The following is a 16,845-nucleotide window of genomic DNA, read 5'->3' as shown; positions in this document are numbered from 1 at the left end:
GCCTGGAATAAGCATTTCAGGCAGTCCATACTATTTCTGACAACTGGTATTTAATTAGTTAACCACCAAACTGAAAAACCTGGTTTACAAACTGGGAAAACTTGGGTTCTCCTATGGCTTGCTATTAACTAACTTCAAGTGGGGCCACAGAAGCATACTGGTCACGTGAACAGCTCTGGGCCACCTGAAAATAAGGGAGTTAATTAGAGCTGAAAGAAGCCTTCATACGGAGCCAATCTACAATTCTGGAACCCTCCAAATTTAGTTAAATATCACAAACTGTACTGGGTTTACTCCAAACAGTGTCATTCTCTAAGCTCTTCTTCCCACCCAGGTCACAAGCCTTAGAAGGGAAGACTGTGACACCAACACACGCTGGTGCCCCTCACTTGGTCTCTGAGCAAAAAAAAAAAAAACATGCATCCTGTCTCTGGCCCTACTGGAACAGCCTTAGATGTGAAAGAGGGAGGTCCCCAACACCTCTACACCTATAAATCCCAACTATTTTATACTAAAAACAAAAATCATCCCGCACAGTTCAACGCAGGCCTTGATGGCACCGTCGCCCACATTATGAGAAACGAAAGGTGAAGCTCAACTGGAAGAGCAAGCCCACTTTTTTCCCTCGCTGTGGGGGAAAAAAAAAGCAGACACTGTCATACAACAAAGTGTATGTCAAGATACTAAAACGGGTAAGAATTTAGGCCTCAGTCTGGAGACAACACCTGGATATCATTACCCCCCACAGTAGCTCCTGTGCAAAACTCACAAGTAAGGTTATCAGACCCCGGAGGAGTTTATTAAAATGGCCATAAAATTCACCCTTACTGTTCTGAGGCAAGTTTTCCAGCCCAAAGTACAACCAACAATACTATCCTGGGGGTCCTAAGCGGCAGGATTTTTCGCCTGAGAAATCACTCTAACCTTTCGTGAGGCAGTCTGACCAGTGCTGAGTTCTCTCAAGCACCTCCGAGCCATCCTTCCCACGCCAGGACTACCAGCTCAGGAGGATGCCCTGCTCCAGTCAGGCGGCCACTCCTCCTTCCCACAAGTCCCGGGCCCGCTCCGCTCGCCCCGGGGGCTCCGTGGCCCCCGACCTCCGGCCTCCCGCCACAGAGGACGCCCACGGACCCGGTCGGGGTGAGGGCCGCACGCTCACCTCCTGAAGTCAGCGGGCATCTCCCCGGACGCTACCGGGTAGCGCCTCACACCCCTCGTCCCCGTGGGCCCTTCCCCACCGGGTCCGGAAAGGCCGCCCCGGCCGGACCCCGCCTCCCCCGCGCCGAGGGTCCGGGCCGAGCCCTGCCGCGGCGCTCCCGCTCCCCGTGCCTCCCTCTGGCGGCCGTGGCCGCCGTCCGGGCCACCCTCCTCGGGCCACGCACGCCATCCCCAGCCCCCCGCGGGTCGCCGCCTCCTCAGAGGGTGACAGCCGCGGCGCCGGGGCCGAAGACGGCCCCTCCTCCAGCTCCTCCTCACCCCCGGAGCAGACGGGGGGGGGTGGGCTTCCTTACCGGGCTGCAGAACATGGCGAGGCCCGTCACGGCACGGCCTCCGCCACCCCTCGAGGCGCCCAGCCAGGGCCGGCGGGGGGCAGCGCCTGGGCCGCTGGAGCGTCTCGACCGCCTGCGCCTCCGCCACCGCCTTCTCACAACCACAACAACATGGCGGCACCAGCCACACAGAGCGCGCTCCCGACGCAGAGCCGGGCCGCGAGCGGGGACGCGCGCGCACGCTCCGGCCTTCTGCCGGCGGTCGGAGCAAGGGGCGTGGTCTGGGCGGTAGACACGCCCCGGTGGTGGGCGGGGCTAAACATCAGCCGTACGTCCGCGGCGGGCGAGGGGTTAGGTGGGACGCTCCAGCTGGAAAAGACAGAACAGGATCTGGGAATGGGCGAGGAAGTCAACCTTTGGGCAAGGCATCTTTTCCTAGCTCTACGGCCAGGGGCAAGACAATGCTCGAACAATGGTAGTATCTTTCACCTGTAATTGTGCTCAGAATAAAACTAATTTAATGTGATGCAAGTAAATATAGCGTGCTCAAGGTTCTACAATTTCACACTGCTTCCACCAAAGCTCAGGTAAAAGAAGTCTTTTCAAACAAACAAGCAAAAAAGAAAGAAAAATTTGTAACACGTTCAGTTCAGTCGCTCAGTCCTGTCCGACTCTGCGTACACAATAGCTTGTAGAACAAATCTACAAACCAGGACCGAGTTCCCTCAGGCCCTAACAGATTCACCTGTAAGATTAGCATTTTAACGTTTTGTCTTTGACATTTCTGGAAAATGGCTGAATCCCGTCAAATGAAATCTATCCTTGCATTTGTTGTATTGTTTTTTCCACAGCACTCTGCAATTATTTATCCTTTTTTTAAAAATGTTTGTTGTCTTTCTGTCCTATTCTTAAGTAAAAGCTACTTGAAGATAAGGATCTTCTTTGTTTTGTTCATCACTTTATCCCCAGCACCTAGAACTGGTCATGACAAACAGCGGGAAATTTTCTCAGATTAATAGCTAATTTCAATACAACACATCCAATTTAATCTTCACAGCTTAAATGGGTAGATACTGTTATTATCACCATTTTACAGCTGAAGAAATTGCAGTCTAGGATAAGATACACTAAAAAATTTTTAAAAAGCAAACTCAATCCTACTAATAACAAAAACTCCTCTCCCCACCAAGCTGTACTGCCAACTTTGTGGCATCATTGCCTGAAATAAAATCCCAGGTAAGAAATTTAAGAGCTCAAAGCTAGGAAAGGCTTTGCTTTACTCTGTCAGCTAAAAGAAAAAACTTTGCACAACCTTAAAACTGAGAATTATGCTTCATTTGGCCAACATACGAAGGACTTAAGCCCGAGAGTCAACCTCTCTGATAGTTCTGAGGGACTGTTCCAAAGAGGTAAGGGAGGAGCCGAATATATAGGAATTTTTACACCAAAAATCAGGTAGTCAGAACATCGTAAGATCACTGTTAATTTAAGAAAAAAGCAGACATCTCAAGTTAATGAATTTAGCACTTTTTTATGTATTGGAAGATGCAAGCCATCTGGGCTCATTGAAATCATTCCTTCAAAACGCACCATAACTTTTGGCCCTAGTATTGTGGATTTTGCCCCCTGAATCCCATCAAGGTGCAGCTTAGGGGAGGCAGCTGCCAATTGTTGATGCCTAGACGGTCACAAGGAGAAGGCAATGGCACCCCACTCCAGTACTCTTGCCTGGAAAATCCCATGGATGAAGGAGCCTGCTAGGCTGCAGTCCATGGGGTCGCACAGAGTCCGACGCGACTGAGCGACTTCCCTTTCACTTTTCACTTTCATGCATTGGAGAAGGAAATGGCAACCCACTCCCGTGTTCTTGCCTGGAGAATCCTAGGGACGGGGGAGCCTGGTGGGCTGCTGTCTATGGGGTCGCACAGGGTCGGACACGACTGAAGCGTCGCAGCAGCAGCAGGTCACAATATCCTTTGTTACTGATATAGCAGGATATTCTCTGCCTACAAGACTCACAGATACAGGTGCCCTTCATTTCTGATAATTAGTATTAGGCAGATGATCCTGTATCTTTTTATCTTGGCTTTCAGAAAGCCCAGTGCTAATTGTGAACTTCAATGGTGGTCTATTGTTGGCCCCTCAGATCCATGTATTAATAGTGACTTTTCCTCCTGCCTCAACTCTGTAACTTTACTTATATTTCTGCTATCCAGTTTTCCCTTTCCTGTTATATGACTATATAGCCTTTAAGGAATGAGAGAGGAAATAGTAAGTACAAAGAACTAATGAACAAACAAAAAACTGCTTTTCCCACCTGTTTCTCCTGTTGTCCAATAAAATAAGGTTCCCGTCAAGTTCATTCCTCGGGAGCATACGTTTTGCTACCTAGGCCGCCCCTCAGGCCAAGACTGAAGGTTCGGATTCTACAGCTGGTGGTCTCTTATTGGATGGAAGCTAGCACCTGACTCCAGGACGGCCCACCCACAGGCTGGCTAGCTCCCCATGAGGTAGCCTGTGGCAAATACTCAGCCAATAGAGTGTTAGCATTCACTCAGCCAATCTCACAGTCGCCAAGAGTAGGAAAGTAGAGGGCCGACTTTTGGCATAGCATGTGGACTGGTTTTTAGGCAAGAGTATCGCCGTGTGCAGCCTGGCGTGCTGCAATCCATGGGGTCGCTAAGAGTCGGACACGACTGAGCAACTTCACTTTCACTTTTCACTTTCATGCACTGGAGAAGGAAATGGCAACCCACTCCAGTGTTCTTGCCTGGAGAATCCCAGGGACGGGGGAGCCTGGTGGGCTGCCGTCTATGGGGTCACACAGAGTCAGACACGACTGAAGCGACTTAGCAGCCGCAGCAGCAGCAGGAAGAAATCCTCAACTAGTCTACAGGACGTAGGAGAAGTTTGTGCACTTTGAGTCACTATTTGCATGTCCTCATTCTCATGGATTGAACCTTAAGACGTGCTCATGCTATATGAATGCTTGACATGTAGCTCTAATGTGATCTTAGCAGAGCTCTGACCAGGTATTGTTATGCTCCCTTTTTACACATCAGATCAGATCAGATCAGTCACTGAGTCGTGTCCGACTCTTTGCGACCCCATGAATTGCAGCACGCCAGGCCTCCCTGTCCATCACCAACTCCCGGAGTTCACCCAGACTCACGTCCATCGAGTCAGTGATGCCATCCAGCCATCTCATCCTCTGTCGTCCCCTTCTCCTCCTGCCCCCAATCCCTCCCAGCATCAGTCTTTTCCAGTGAGTCAACCCTTCGCATGAGGTGGCCAAAGTACTGGAGTTTCAGCGTTAGCATCATTCCTTCCAAAGAAATCCCAGGGCTGATCTCCTTCAGAATGGACTGGTTGGGTCTCCTTGCAGTCCAAGGGACTCTCAAGAGTCTTCTCCCAACACCACAGTTCAAAAGCATCAATTCTTCGGTGCTCAGCTTTCTTCACAGTCCAACTCTCACGTCCATACATGACCACTGGAAAAACCACAGCCTTGACTAGATGGGCCTTTGTTGGCAAAGTAATGTCTCTGCTTTTCAATATGCTATCTAGGTTGGTCATAACTTTCCTTCCAAGGAGTAAGCGTCTTTTAATTTCATGGGTGCAGTCACCATCTGCAGTGATTTTGGAGCCCAGAAAAATAAAGTCTGATACTGTTTCCACTGTTTCCCCATCTATTTCCCATGAAGTGATGGGACCGGATGCCATGATCTTTGTTTTCTGAATGTTGAGCTTTAAGCCAACTTTTTCACTCTCCACTTTCACTTTCATCAAGAGGCTTTTTAGTTCCTCTTCACTTTCTGCCATAAGGATGGTGTCATCTGCATATCTGAGGTTATTGATATTTCTCCCGGCAATCTTGATTCCAGCTTGTGTTTCTTCCAGTCTAGCGTTTCTCATGATGTACTCTGCAGAGAAGTTAAATAAACAGGGTGACAATATACAGCCTTGACGTACTCCTTTTCCTATTTGGAACCAGTCTGTTGTTCCATGTCCAGTTCTAACTGTTGCTTCCTGACCTGCATACAAATTTCTCAAGAGGCAGATCGGGTGGCCTGGTATTCCCATCTCTTTCAGAATTTTCCACAGTTTATTGTGATCCACACAGTCAAAGGCTTTGGCATAGTCAATAAAGCAGAAATAGATGCTTTTCTGGAACACATGAGGAGGTATAAATCAGGATTTGAACTCTGACAATTTGATTCTAGAGTGTGCTTTTAAACTCCATTCTTCACCTTATTTCCACTACCACCCACCTTGTTACTGTTAAGGCAGCAGACCTCAGTAAATTGTCTCCAAATGAAAAAGAGAAAACTGCTGTGTGGCCTTGAAAAAACACTTCAAGGAGTAGAGCCTAAGAAGAAACAATAGAAAGGAAGCTGCTCTGAGTCTAAGGACTTACATTTGAATCTTGGTGCTTCTGTATACTTGTTTCTAGCTTCCTTTTTCTTTGCCTCGGTTTTCTCATCAGCTCCATGGGATCACAATCATCATTTTGCTCACCTCACTTGGTGTGTAAGGATTCTTTAAAGTAATAACGTTGAAAACTTTGTAACTTATGAAAAGCCAAACAAATGGGTGGGATTTCTTGTGGGCTTCAGCTGACAATACTTTGTGAGGTTAATTCAAGAAAAGAGAAAGTCGATCCAGGCTCAGTTACAGCTTTTCACTGCCCTATTTCCCCTGTGAGGCCCCTGCTACCCCACCTGACCTTCCTCCCCTCCTCCTGCTACCCTTTCAGCCTCTTTTCCCCGCTGCTATCTTTAAAGCTGAAAATGTTCTTCCAGCTGCTCAGTGACTCTTTGAAGTAGTCTAAGAACAGATGGAAAGATTGATTGATGGAGGCTTCCTGGGGTCACACAGGGTCCCTGGAAAGCAGAAATCCCTCAACCCCCTAAAATGTAGCCTTCCCAACGCTAGGTCCTGCTGCTTAATGATAAAAGTCACTTCCCCTTCAGTGAGCGCTTTGAGAAGATTATCCCCAAACTCTCAGTAACCCTTCAGCATCTCATTGGCTTCCATACCCAGCTATTGCTGCTGCTGCTGCTAAGTCACTTCAGTCATGTCCAACTCTGTGTGACCCCATAGACGGCAGCCCACCAGGCTCCCCCATCCCTGGGATTCTCAGCTCAACTCTAATTCAGCATAGATCAGTGGTTCTCCAAGTGTGGTCCATGGGTTCTCAGGAGCCCTGAAACTTGTTCAGGGACCCAGATGGGTTAAAACTGTTTTCATAATAAAGCTAAGAACTCATTTACCTTTTATACCATGTTGACATATGCACTGATGGTGCAAAAGCAGAGGTGGTAAAATTGCTGGCACAATTTAAGATAGTGACACCATTTATACTGGTTGCCATCATATTGTTCATGAATGTACTGGTGGTGAACTGTAAACACTGATAGTAAACAAAATACCGATTTCAAGAATGTGCTTGACAAAGCAGTTAAAAAAAGCACAAAAACAAAACGTCAATATTATTAACTCTAGACCTTTGACTACAAGTCTTTTTAACATTATGATGAATAAAAATTATGTACAAAGCACCTTTTTTCACTTTCTTTTTGAGGTGAAATTCATGTAACGTAAAAAACATTTTAAAGTGAACAGTTTAGTGGCATTTAGTACATTCACAATATTGTGCAGCTGCCACCACTATTCAGTTCTGAAACACTTTACATCACTCCAGAATGGAACTCCATATCACTTAAGCTGTTAATTCCCACACATAAAGCACTTTTGCTAGGTGCAGAAGTAGGATGGTTGTCTCAATGGAAAGCACTTCTGCAATGAGTTGCACTGATCTAGCCTTTGTTAGGGGGAAAAAGAAAGATTTTTTTAAAAAGCAAATTACTTTTACTTTATGAGAAAGGCTGGCTTCCCTAGTAGATCAGTTGGTAAAGAATCCACCTGCAATGCAGGAGACCACGGTTCGATTCCTGGGTTGGGAAGAGCCACTGGAGAAGGGATAGGCTACCCACTCCGGTATTCTTGTGCTTCCCTGATGGCTCAGCTGGTAAAGAATCTGCCTGCAATGCAGGAGACCTGGATTCAATCCCTGGGTTGGGACGATCTCCTGGAGAAGGGAATGGCTACCCACTCCAGTATTCTGGCCTGGAGAATTCTGTGGACTATATAGTCCATGGGGTCACAAAGAGTCAGACACAACTGAGTGACTTTCACTTTATGTGAAAGGAATGGTCAAACATGCGAAATACAGTTATTCAGACTTGGATATTTGGCAAACGTTTTCTCAAAAATGTTTGAAATGGGTTTGTCCCGTTAAGTAAAATAGTTGATGATATTTGTTGTCAGTGATAAAACTGGAGCTTCCTTGGAATTTTGGAAAACTTCAAAGTCCCACAATGTACTTGATGTCCTAATGTCTTTTCTGCTTAGATGGGTAGTAATATTAACAAAAGTGAACTTTTGATATTGCATAATAAACTATGCCTACACTTGGAAGAGCTGCATAACCCAGTGAACCAATATTTTCCAAATGACCAATGCATAATGTTACCCAATCATGCATGAATAAAAGATCTATTCAAAGTACAGGACAAACCAATAGAGTTTAGTGTGACTGAGTATAAAAGTTTCATTCAAATGAATTTATGCAACCAAACTTTAAGAAACTACCTCAAGTTTTAGTGTAGTATCAAAAAAAGAATATCCACAACTGTCTGAACTCTATGAGACGGGACAGTCTTCATGTATTTCAACAAAAACAAACTGACATAGACTGAATGCAGAAGCAGATAGGAGAATATAGAATTCCTCTCTTAAGTCAAACCTTAATAAGACCTGCAAATGTGTAAAGCAATGCCATTCTCCTCACTAAATTTTTCATTCTGGAACACAGAGTAGTTTTTAATGAAAATGTGTAATTTATATTACCATGTCTTGGGTTTTTAATACTATTTTAAATCATGTATCTTTTAATAAATGACAAGTAATTTAGTATCTTGTCAGTTTTAATTCTTAACAAGGTAAATATCAATTGACATAACCATAACTAAAGCTATTCAAGGTCCTCAATAATTTTTTTAATATTATTTATTTATTTGGCTGTGCCAGGTCTTAGCTGTGGCACACAGAATGCTCAATCTGTAGTTGCTACATATGGGATCTAGCTCCCTAGACCAGGGGTCAAACCCGGGGCCCCTGCACTGGGGGCACAGAGTCTTAGCCACTGGACCACCAGGGAAGTCCCAGGGTCCTCAATAATTTTTAAGGAAACCAACAAGGTTGAGAATCACTGCCATTTTCATTGGGATTTCTCAACTGCAAAGACATCTTTAGTCGGTACATGAATTTTTTAACTTAAATAGTTATGTTCAATATATATGTGGGAAAACATAGCAGATCAAACTCAGTATAACAGGTATCTTTGCTTAGGATGAGGCTAAGTTTGTTTATGTAAAGTGAGGAACTGATTTAAAGAAAAATGTAGGGACATTCCTGGTGGTCCTGTGGATAAGAATCTACCTTGCAATGCAAGGGACTCAGGTTCAGTCCCTGGTCAGGGAAATCGGGTCTCACATGCCACAAGAGGCAACTTAGCCCTCAGGCCTCAACTTCTGAGCCAGTGAGGGAAGACCTGGCACAGCCAAATAAACAAGTATTGAAGGAAAAAGAGAAAGAAAAATGCAACATATATATTAATCAAATCTGATGATGTAAAAAAATTCATGAGGATAGCACGCAAATGACTGGTCGTTGGGAAACACTGAAATAGTGATACAGTTTTTAACGAGGGCAGACCTGCCACCATACCTTACCATGTGGGTGATGTCATATGGAAAATGAATTATGGTGGGAGTTAAATAAATGAGCAGGTGCATTGATGTGCTTCCAGTCCTCCTCCCAGCAGTGCAGTGCTGGGAAGGCCTGCTGCAACAGGAAGTCAGAGGCCTGGATTCCTGACCCAGCTGAGCCACTGACTCACTGTCTGACCTGACCCCACCCTCAGGGCCTCAGTTTTCTCATCCAGAAAATGACAGAGTAGCATGTCACCCTCTCTGTGGAGCCTCCCAGTCCTACCAACCATCCTCTGATTAAAGGATTCAGCTTCTCCTTGTTTAATTATGGCTTCAGAGAATCACAGAAGTGCAGCTGGAAAGGATTCAAGAGCTCCAAGTCTCCCTGCCAAGCCCCTCCTGTGCTCCCCCACCCCATTAATTTCACAAATGAGGGGACTGAGGCCCAGAGAGGTTAAAAAGCCTGCTGGGAGGAGAGTGGGAAGTGGTGTCAACAGGTAATGCCCCAGGGTCCAATGGGGAAATGAGAGTGCTTTCTCTACACTCTGATGAATGATTTAGATGTTTGGTAGCATAGACACCACTTAGGTTTTAATAAATACCGCACAATTCTGCTGGGGATGTGAATCCCACTTCAGCCTAAGAAAATCAATGCGGCTGGTGAGGAACACTGTGTTAACCAGATTGATGGATTGCTCCGTGTTACTAACTAAATCCACCTTGAAAAGAAAGGCAAATTGCCCCTTCTAAATTCCCCCCAGGGAAGGCAGAGAAGGTGAAATTGGCAAGGAGAAGATGAAACTGGCAAGGAGAAGATAGAAGGGGGCGTTGGGGAGGGAACCATAGGAGAGGAGGGGCACCTTCCCTCTGTCTCCTCTTCATCCCTCCTCCTCTCCCTACCATCTCAGCTGTAAGATGACACACCTCCCTCAGTGCCCGGCTTGCTCTGCCCAAAGCTTCCCCGCAGCTTGGGCCAACTCAAAGCCACAAATAGAACCAGAATCCACTGAAAATAGCTCCTCCTCCCTTCTGCCCAGAGTTTCCAAGTGCTGCCAGGGAGGCCCTGCCCCCACCAGCCACAGGCCCCAAGCAGGGAACTCAGGTGGAGGGACACTCTGACCACGGCCAGGGACCATCTCAGGAGCTACAGTCCCAGTAATAGCTGACCCTTATTAAATGCTGGCTCCCTGTCAGTCCTGCGGGGAGCTCTAGCTGTCAGCAACCCAACGAGGAAGCGCCAGGAGATCAACCCCATCACGCACATGAGGCTCTGAGAGTTGAGGAGCTCGCCCAGAGCCACAGAGCCAGAGAGAGGGGGAGCAGGGGTCCATGTGGTTAACCACGGAGCTGCCCGTACGCCTCTCTCCACGCAACAAACATCAGCTCGCCCCAGCTTCCTGAGGCTGTGGGAGCTCAAGCTAGGCAGGCCTTCCTTTGCCAGCTGGGGAAACTGAGACCCAGGGAGAGGCAAGTCTTCCCCAAAGGCACTTGGTAAACAAGTAAATCAAGTACCCAGGTCTCTCAGCTCAGAGGCCAATGGTTTTCGCAAAGGTTGGAGCAAACAGAGACTCCCTTGTTCCTTTTATGTAAAAGCCCCATTGGTCTTTTCTTTTATCCCTAACATTTCAGCCTCCTCCCACTTCCCACCAGAGCAGAGAGCCTGCCCCTAAACATTCTTTGACAGCCAGGCATCCTGAGATTACCTCTTCTTCCCCCTCTGCTCAGGGTGTTTAATGTTCTAGGGGAAGAGAGCAAACAGCAGCGCATAAATCATGGGTGACACAGGCTGGGTTTCTCCTTTGTTGAGAATGAAGCAGACGGGACCCAGCAAGGGAAGAGAATTAGCAGGGATTTGCTGGCTCATTTAAATTCAAGGTCCAAAAGACACACATTTCTCCTACCCCTGAGAGTTAGATAAATTTTCCTCTGCCCCGAGATCTCATCTGTTGCAAAATAATTCTCCGAAACAGTCTTCGCCTCCAAGGTGATGACAAGAAAGACGAGAATAAGGCTGCAAAAGCTCTGCTGGAAAGGAATTAAGTTATTTAAGAAGTGGTCTAAGGGTATGAAAAAGAATCTCTCACCCGGTGTCAAAAAATCTCGGTTCCATTCCCAGACTTGCTAAAGAGTCTGCCAAGCTGCCTCAGTTTATCCAATGTGTCTGAGAAGCAAAAAGTATACACATTCAATCTTTTTTTTTTTTTACTTTGGCGGCTCTCATGGCGTGCAGGATTTTAGTTCCCCAAGCAGGGACCGAACCTGTGCTCCTTATGTTGGAAGCACAGTCTCACCACCGGACCACCAGGGAAGTCCTCACAGCGGATCTTCTTGTTTGTTAGCAATGCTTGTTGAGTACCCCCTTTGTCTAGCATGATGCCAAGCTCTGCAGATGCAACACTGAACAAGACAAAACCAGTCCCTGCTCTCCAGGGACTTAGATAGTCTGATTGACACAACAAAGTCAACAGAATGCAAATAAGTACTCTGATGGAGAAGATACAGGATTTACAGTAGCAGTTAAGTAGAGAACCCACCCCACTCTTACGGGAGTCCAGGTAACACTGATACAGAGACTGGAAAGAAAGGAAGGAATTAATTGGGTGAAAGTCAAGAGAAAGGATGGCTCGGGAACAGGGAACAGCACATACAAAGACCCAGAGGCAAAAGAGGGCCAACCTGTTCGCTGAACCACCCGACTGGAGCAAGTATAGGTTTATTTGGGCATCTTTCTGTGTGGCAGGCTTACCCTTTTAAGATTAAAATCATGCCGAAGCTCTATGACTTCATGTTGTGTTAATAACAGATTGCAGACTAGATTCCTTAATGGTTGAATTCTTTTGATATTACAAATTCCTTCATCAGCACCTCTAGGAAATAATCAACCCTGTTCCAACAAGTCTCTGGATGCTCACAAACCCTTTCATTGGATGTATGCCATCTGTCTCTCCGAGGCCTACATTCTTGACTTTTTAAGGTTGAGTCTTCCAGGACATGACCCACTCCATCCTTCTTCATCAGGGCATACACGGCATAAAAGGCCAGCCAGTGTGATCTGGGGGTCTTGGTCTTACAGGGAAATTACAGACTTATAACCAATCAGAGAGAAAAAAAAATCACCCTGCACCCCTAGTCCAACAGCATGGAAGATTGCCAGCGAACACCTCTCTGGGAAATGTGATTCTAAAGGCAGAAAACAGAAGATCAGAGGTGCAGCTAGAATGAATCTTTGCTTTCCACCAGTGAGGCTGGGTGACTTACTGTGTCCAGGTCAGCTGTCAACCTCAAGTGATTGGCCTTTAGCTTCTGAATTTCCCAAGTGTTTCTGAGAAATGGTAGTATGTAGCTATCATCAAAGTAAACGGAACAAAACCAAAGTTTCTCAACTGAATAAATTTGGGACATGCTGAGTTCAACAAAGGTAGCCAGGTCATTTTCTTTACTGCAGAACTTTTCAGGGCCTTGATATGCTGATATACATACCGGTCTTTTAAGAAGAGATTATTATGGAGTTTTCAGAGTTTCCAGAACTCTTTTGAGCTGAGGACATGTTTCCCTGTTTCTGGGAGCTAGGTGCCCTGGAATTCTCTATGGGAAATGCTGCATTAACTATCTCATGCTCGTGTAGTGTTTTGTCCTCACATATAAGGAAGTCCAATCTCTACATTTTGGATGGATGAATGGATGGATAGCTCGACCATTTCCTTGTTGTGTGACCTCAAGTATATGACGTCCTCCCCTTGTTTGAGCCTCAGTTTTATCCTCTACAACAGGAGCCAGCAAACTTTTTCTGAAAAGGACCAGATTGAAAATATCTTAGGCTTTGTAAACCACATACATCTCTGTGGTATATTCTCTCCTTTTATCTTTTTTCCTTTCTTTGACCAACCCTTTTAAATGTATTGATGGAGGGACTTCCCTGTTGGGCCAGTGGCTAAGATTCCACACTCCCGTTGCAGGGGACCTGGGTTTGATCCCTGATTCAGGGAACTAGATCCCACATGCCACAGCTAAATAAGATCCCACATAGTATGACAAAGATGGAAGACCCGGCACAGCCAAATAAATACATAAATATTTTAAAAATTGTTTTGGGTTCTTGGCTCAGAAACAGATCCATCAGATACACCCAACTGATTCTTACCAGAGGTATAAAAGCAATTCAGTAGGAGAAACATAGTCTTTGAAACAAATGTTGCTGGAGCAATTGGGCATCCATAGACAAAAAAAAAGAACATTGACCTAAGCCATACACCATATATAAAAATTAACTCAAATTTGATCAAGGATTTAAATATAACATACAAGACCATAAAATTTTTACAAAAAAAAAAAGAGATCTAGGGTTAGGCAAAATGTTTTTTAGACTTGACACCCCAAGCATCATGACACACCATGCATGATATGAAAAGCTGATAAGTTGGACCACCTCAGAACTAAAACCTTAGACTCTGTGAAAGACGCTGGGACTTCTCCGGTGGTCCAGCGCTTAAGACTCTGTGGTCTCACTGCAGGGGCTCTGGTTACTTCCCGGTCCAGGAACTAAGATCCCACATGCCACATGGCACGGCAAAAAAAAAAACCAACAACTCAGCAGCAAAAATCAAATACTTCAATTAGAAAATGGGCTAAGGACATGAACAGACACTTCACTGAAGAGAGTACACAGATGGCAAATAAGCACGTGAAAAGATGTCCAACGTTGTTAGTCATTACGGAAATGCAAATTGAAACCATATAAGGTATAACAATAAACCCACCAGAATGGCTAAAATAAAAAATAACAATAACACCAAGGGGTGGTGAGGAAGCAGAGGGACTGTATCACTTACACACTGCTGGTGGGAGTGTAAAATCATAGTCACTCTGGGAAAAAAGTATGGCAATTTCTTACAAAACCATGTGTACACTTACCAATACCCCGCAGATGTGTTCTTGGGCATTTATTGTAGAGAACTGAAAACTTATGTTCACACAAAAACCTCTACTTGATTGTCCATAACAGCTTTATTCACAGTAGATCCAAACTGGAAACAAGCCAAGTGTCCTTCAGCGGCTGAATGTAAAACAAACTTTGGCATATCCATACCATGGAATACTATTTAGTAATAAAAAAAGGGAGGAGCTATTGACACCTGCAACAACTTCATGGGATGTCAAGGGAATAATGCTGGGTGAAAAAAGCCAACCTTAAAAGGCTACTTACTTACATATATATATACATATATATATATATGTATATATATATTTATATATATATTCTTGCAGTAACAAAATTCTAGAAATGGAGAATACATTAGTGGTTGGCAGGGGTTAGGGAAACAAAAAATTATTTAAGAAAATGTTTTTAATATTTATTTTATTTATTTATTTGGCTGCACTGGGTCATGATTGTAGCAAGCAGGATCTTTAGTTGAGAATCTTTGATCTTCTTTGTGCCATGCAGGATCTAGTTCCCTGAGCAGGGATCAAACCCCGGCCTCCTGCTTTGGGAGCACAGAATCGTAGCCACTATACCACCAAGTTCCACTCTTCTATATCTTGACGGTAATGGTAATCAAACAAATCTACACAGACGCTTACTCCTTGGAAGGAAAGTTATGACCAACCTAGACAGCATATTAAAAAGCAGAGACGTTACTTTGCCAACAAAGATCCGTCTAGTCAAGGCTATGTATGGATAGTCATGTATGGATGTGAGAGTTGGACTATAAAGAAAGCTGAGCGCTGAAGAACTGATGCTTTTGAACTGTGGTGCTGGAGAAGACTCTTGAGAGTCCCTTGGACTGCAAGGAGATCCAACCAGTCCATTCTGAAGGAGATCAGCCCTGGGTGTTCTTTGGAAGGAATGATGCTAAAGCTGAAACTCCAATACTTTGGCCACCTCATGCAAAGAGTTGACTCACTGGAAAAGACCCTGATGCTGGGAGGGATTGGGGGCAGGAAGAGAAGGGGACGACAGAGGATGAGATGGCTGGATGGCATCACTGACTCGACGGACGTGAGTTTGGGTAAACTCTGGGAGTTGGTGATGAACAGGTAGGCCTGGCATGCTGCAATTCACGGAGTCGCAAAGAGTCGGACACGACTGAGCAACTGAACTGAACTGAACTGACACACACACACACGAATGCATGTAAAACATGAAATTCAGATAAGTGGGTGGACTATATCAATGTTGATTTCCTGGTTGAGATATGGCACTATAATTATATAGGGAAAATTGGCAAAAGACAAGGGGCCATTTCTTACAACTGCATGTGAATCTGCAATTATCTCAAAATAAATGTGGTGGGTTTGTTTTTTTTTTTTAATTCCTTTGAGTTCTTGGCCCAAGATGGTTCTTTTGAGGGGTAATGGTGCATTTAGCTTTCATTTGCCTACCAGATAACCTTTAGCAGGGCCTGTATGTCAGGTACTGGGCTAAGTGCTCTCCATAGATGATCTCTTTTAATAGAACCTTCCCTGGTGAGCCAGTGGCTAAGACTCTGCACTCCCAATGTAGGGTGCCCAGATTTGATCCCTGGTCAGGAAACTAGATTTCACATGCTACAACTAAAAGAACTTGCCTGCCACAACTAAGAAGGCAAATAAATAAATAGTTAAAAAAAAAAAGAACCTGATGAAGTCAGAAACACTGTTACCATATCTTCATTTATTAGATGAGGAAACTGAGGTTTATCAAAGTCAAGTTATTTGCCTCAATCTATATGGTGATTAGGCTTCCCTGGTAACTCAGCTGGTAAAGAATCCACCTGCAATGCAGGAGACCCCAGTTTGATTCCTGAGTTGGAAAGATCCACTGGAGAAGGGATAGACAACCCACTCCAGTATTTTGGCCTGGAGAATTACATGGACTGTATAGTTCATGGGGTCAAGAAGAGTTGGACACAGCTGACCAACTTTCACTCACACGTATAGTGATTAAGAGCCAGGAGCAAAATCAGAGCCTCTGAGTCCAAGACCCACACCCTCAACCTCTGCACAAGTCCTCTTTGATTAGATGCCATGTGGCACTGGTCTTTGACTTAGTCTGACCTTCAACCTGGGACAAAAGGCTAGATCTTTCCTTTGAATAGCTTCTGGGCATGGCAGTACTACAGTGGAAGGAACACGAGATCCTTCCACTAGATTCCCTGAGACCATTCCACTTCCCAAGACTGAGTCTCAGTCCCAATACCATCACTTGCATGCCGCATGGCCTTAGAAACGTCACTTGGGTCTGAGGTTCCTCCCCCTCAAATCAGAGCTTGTAATTCCAGCCCTGTCGGTGGATCAAATGAAGTAATACATTTCAAAGGGCTTGGGCCGCTCCAAAGGGGGCAGTTATTATTAATAACAGGGCACCATGAAATAAATTCTAAATATAGGCCACTTGCTCATATTTATCTTCTGGCTTGACGGTAAATGTTCTGAGGGCACGGGCTGAGTTTTAACTTTTATTTTCTCCTAACCTCCCCTTATAAAGTGCTCACAAAAATAGCAGGCTTCTAAAAATCCTTGTTAACGGCTATGTAGGTAGAAATGTGATCAGAATGCAAAATGAAAAGTGAAAAATTGAGGGTAAAAATGAAGAACCCTGT

At 45.1% G+C, this 16,845-nt stretch overlaps 1 protein-coding gene across 33 annotated transcripts in view; it reads right to left on the bottom strand.

The window, feature by feature from the left end:
* MTMR3 (myotubularin related protein 3) overlaps positions 1–3,944 on the bottom strand; it is a 133,749-nt gene extending 129,805 nt beyond the window's left edge. For 29 of the 33 annotated variants that reach the window (XR_015144754.1, XR_015144755.1, XR_015144757.1 and 26 more), the window contains exon 1: positions 1,512–1,669. The gene's annotated coding sequence lies outside the window, so the exon portion shown is untranslated. Of the gene's footprint in view, positions 1–924; positions 991–1,159; positions 1,326–1,511; positions 1,670–3,807 lie in introns of those variants that run through there. The other 4 variants (XM_086348657.1, XM_086348665.1, XM_086348659.1 and 1 more) reach the window with 4 other exon arrangements.
* Positions 3,945–16,845: the final 12,901 nt, after the last annotated feature.

This window comes from Bos grunniens, chromosome 17, assembly GCF_055505025.1.
Source record: "Bos grunniens cultivar Pamir isolate PY7600 chromosome 17, Bosgru_T2T1.0, whole genome shotgun sequence".
NCBI classification, from domain to species: Eukaryota; Metazoa; Chordata; class Mammalia; order Artiodactyla; family Bovidae; genus Bos; species Bos grunniens.
The sequence above is the reverse complement of the archived record's forward strand: the minus strand, read 5'-3'. Positions and strand labels throughout refer to the sequence as shown.